This window comes from Meriones unguiculatus, chromosome 18 (assembly GCF_030254825.1).
Source record: "Meriones unguiculatus strain TT.TT164.6M chromosome 18, Bangor_MerUng_6.1, whole genome shotgun sequence".
NCBI lineage: Eukaryota > Metazoa > Chordata > Mammalia > Rodentia > Muridae > Meriones > Meriones unguiculatus.
The window spans coordinates 5,671,064-5,675,332 of record NC_083365.1 but is presented as its reverse complement, the minus strand read 5'-3'; positions in this window follow the sequence as shown (position 1 = coordinate 5,675,332).

Below are 4,269 nucleotides of genomic sequence, written 5' to 3'. Positions count from 1 at the left end.
CCCCGCCCCCTGGCCGAAATCCGATCCCGCCCCTCTCGAGGGAGTAACCTCGGGCCGGGCCATTGGCCCAAGGCGGAGGTGGGGCGGGACTTGAGCCACCGACAGATGCGACGGCGGGAAGGATTGGACCGTGAGAGCTATGCTAATTAAGAGTGGGTGGAGAGGGGATTGTAGGTGTCTGAGGATGTGCCTGAGAACTCAGTTAACTTCCTTCTTTGGCTTTTCTCTTTTCCTTTAACACATTTCGGATTCTCCAGAGAACGCAAAAGATAAAGCTCCAGCGCGCGACTTTTGAAGGTCACAGCACACAGCAACTGACCATTGCACTCCCCCTACCTGCTTGGCGTGCTTTCTTAGAAAATGTCTTTGGTTAATGACTTCATGGAGGTGACATCATGTGAAAAGCAGGCTATGATGCAGAGGTAGCTAGCTGCTTGATATTACAGCTACTGACTGACCCTATTATGTGGAGATGAGCAGAAACAGGAGCCTGAATATTTATTGATGTTTGTGAACCATAGGGAATCTAAGTCTTACAAAGGCTCCCTTAATATGAGGGTGACTGCATCGTTCAGTCTTTAGGACCTGGGCATTAGTATTCTTATTCCCCATAAAACCCCACAGAGCCAGCCCATCTCATAGTTAGCCACAGGATCAGGAGCTGCAACCCTCCACTCACGATCAGGCATTAGACACTCTTTTTGGCACATTATTCACAGTATTTCCAAAGAGCTCTCGGACACTTCTCCTACTTGGCTCTCTCTCTTATCCTTGGTTCCTCCAGAAATCATTGCACTAAATGACACAAGGATTTAAAATTATATTACACATCACTCTTAAACGCCCCTGCATAGAACACCTCAGAACTTCTGTACTTTCCATTTTTGTGACTGGCCTAAGGGTGGAGAGGGGCTGACCCAATGATCAGTGCTTCTTATCTATAAACCCCAAGCCCCAAATGTACAATCCTTTTATCTTACCACATGGCAGTAACAAAGTACAGAGGTCTCAGTATACATGTAAGCCAAGTTAGTCCTTGTTTATAGAGGATGTAATTTGTGGGTTAGACTTAGAAAAACTGAGAAAGAAAACCCCATTTCCCCAACTTTTCTCATGTATAGATTGATACCTGCCCAGCAGTGTTCTTCTGGCTTGGAAATCAGGTAGTCTTAGAAGAGAACGTTATCAAGAGTAGCTACACCCTTGGAGAAGCAATGACCCCAGGCTACCTCCCTAGGAACTTCAAAGCTTCACTGATCAATATTAGCTCCCAATTTAGCATCTCACACAGGGTTTCCTCATAACCCCAGAATAGTCTGGCCTGGCTCCTTCCCCACTAGTTAATTATCCACAGAGACTAGCTAGTAGATCAGAGGATTGAACTCCAGTGCCCTAAGAAACAAAAGCGGCCAAAGGGAACATATGTGCTTTAAGTCCCTTGGCATAGGGTTCTGGATTTTAGCATCAAAACTTTATTTATTTGAAGTTGTTCAGTCCTGATATTCATTGTTATAAAGTCAATTCGAAAGCCAAAAGATAAAGTGGAATCTCCCAAAGCTAAGTCTGTATCAGTCTCTGTCTCTGGTTGCTGGAAATTAAAAATGTGGCTACAAACATGTCACACTAATACTCAAACACTAAGCCACACCCCTAGCACTAGAGTCTCTTTCTGAACATAGATGGGAAAGTGAAGACTGCCATGAATATAACAGCTAAGTAAACGGTAGGTCCAAATATAACTGAGTGAGGGAGAACAAAAAGGGGCAATACAGAAGGCCCAGACTTGACATCATTGTGACCTTGGGAAGATTTAAGATGCATAGGGACAGTGGTGCCCCCTGGTGGTAAAAAAAAAAGAGGAAGCATGCAGCCTCCAAGCTCTTAAAATTGTGTTACAGGTAAAACAAACTTCCTTAGTAGACAATGGCTTGCTTCCTCTGTGTGTACACAAATTCGCATATGGTTGAGTCTCACATATGGTAAGCCATGAGCTATATCAAAGCCATTTTTAAAATGTCAAGCAGCCAGGAGTGGTGGCACATGTATATAATCCCAACATTTGGAAGGAAGATCTAGAAGTCAAGGTCATCTTTAGTTACACAGTAAACTCATGGACAGCCTGGGGTGTATGTGACCTGTCTGAAATAAATACATTCTCTGTGAAGCAAAGTTTCACTAAATTGCCCAGGTTGATTCAGAACTTCTGATCTTCCTGCCTCAACCACAGGAGTAGTTAGGGTCACAGGCTTTCAGTGCCATGCCTAGCTGACAAAAGCTAAAAATGTGTTCAGTGCTCACTACTTCAAATTGCTATCAAACTACAAAACATGAGTCATCTTAATTAATCCTTACAACTCTAAAATATTGTTGGTAATAGTGCCTTTAAAGAGGAGGAAACTCAGATAAAATGTCCTGTCAAGGCTCATTGCTCATAACTGGCCTAGCTAGAATTCAGAGTCACGTCAGCCTTATTCCAGAGCTCATATCTATCTGCCAAAGCTTTACCCTCTGCTTGTTAGGTGCTGGAGATCAAACCGAAGGCATCTGCATACTAGGCCAGTGTTCTACCACTGAGCCACACCCTGGCCCCAGAGGAGTTTTGAATCATTGTCAGTGGTCTCCTGGAGACGTCAGCAGAATGCGTTGTTGTAAAGATCCTTTAAAAGATAAAAACTATGCAGTCTCACCCATCTGTTAAACCTTTGCACACCTATAACTGATATAAATGGAGACACCCATCCTAGAACACACACAGATAAAAAACTTAGCAGCTGTAATGACAGAGGTGAACAGACACATGCTGTCTATCTTTCTCCTAGTGGTGGGGACACCAGACAAGTGTTATACAGGTGAACTACATCCTAAAGTAGTTTTGAAGAAACAGGGTCTTCTACTATTGCCTAGGCTGACTTCAATTTCCTAGGCTCACGCAATCCTTCTGCCTCAGCCTCCCAAACATATCGGGCAACTGGCATGCACTGCTATATGCAGCTCTCAAACAGGCTGCTTCTCTTAGACAACCCAGCCTTAACTCCTGACCCACCTCCCGCACTCTCAAAATGAACGTCTTATAAGAAGTAGCTGGGGAAAAAAAATCAAAAGGATGTAATGCTTTTCTTCTAGTAGTTATTAGAACCCAGGGCACATGCATTCAAACCTGGAGGTGGTTTTCAAACACATCTTACGAATATTATTACTTTATCCGACTATTAGATTACATGTAGTCTGGACTTCATAAAATGAAGTGTAGCAGAAAGATCAACGGATAAGATGATCATAGGTGGAGTTTTGGTTCCTCACTAACTAGCAAGACCACTTAATTTCTCTGAGTTTGCTTCTTTATCTATAAAATTGTATGCACCCAGGCATGGGAAATGCCTTTGAATCCTAGCTCTCTAGAGGCAGAGGCAGGTGGATCTCTGAGTTCAAGACCAACCTAGTCTGCATTCCAGGACAGCCGAGAAATCCTGTCTCAAAAAATAAAAATAAGCCAGGCATGAAGGTGCACACCTTTAATCCCAGCATTCAGGGAGGCAGAGGCAGGCAGATTGCTATTCAAGGCCAGCCTGGTGTCCAAATCTAGGATAGCCAAGACTACACAGAGAAACTGTCTCAAAAAACAAACAAACCAAAACCAAGCCAAAACTGGTGGTACACCTTTAATGGGAGGCAGGCTGGCCTACTAAAGAGTTCCAGGCCAGGCAGCCAGGACTGCATAGTAAGATTCTGTCGCAAAAAAAGAAAAAAAATCCAGCAAAGGATTAACATCTATTTCAGTGTTGTTGTTGTTTTTTTTTTTCTTTCCATTGTTGAGAATGAAATCCAGAGCCTTGCACATGCTAGTTTAGCACTGAGCCACACCTTGGGTCTGTAAAATAGAAATAATGCCTATTTCTTAAGAATTACAAAAAGCTGGAGAGATGGCTCAGCAGCTAAGACCACTTGCTGCTTTTATACAGGACCTCCGTGTCACTCCCAGTACCCATGTCTGATGGCTCATAATCACCTGTAACTTCAATTCCAGGAGATCTGATGCCTTCTTCTGGGCCACACTGGCACCACACTGGCACATACCCAGTGCAGATACACTCATGTAAACACTCAAAAATGCATATTAATTTGAAGAACTGTATGTATCTTTGCCAGGCATGGTGGCACGCACCTTAAATTCCAGCACTCAGAGAGCAGAGGCAGACAGATCTTGATAAATTCAAGGTCATAGAGACCAGGGCTGCATGGGCCATACAGTGAAACAAACATAGAAATAAA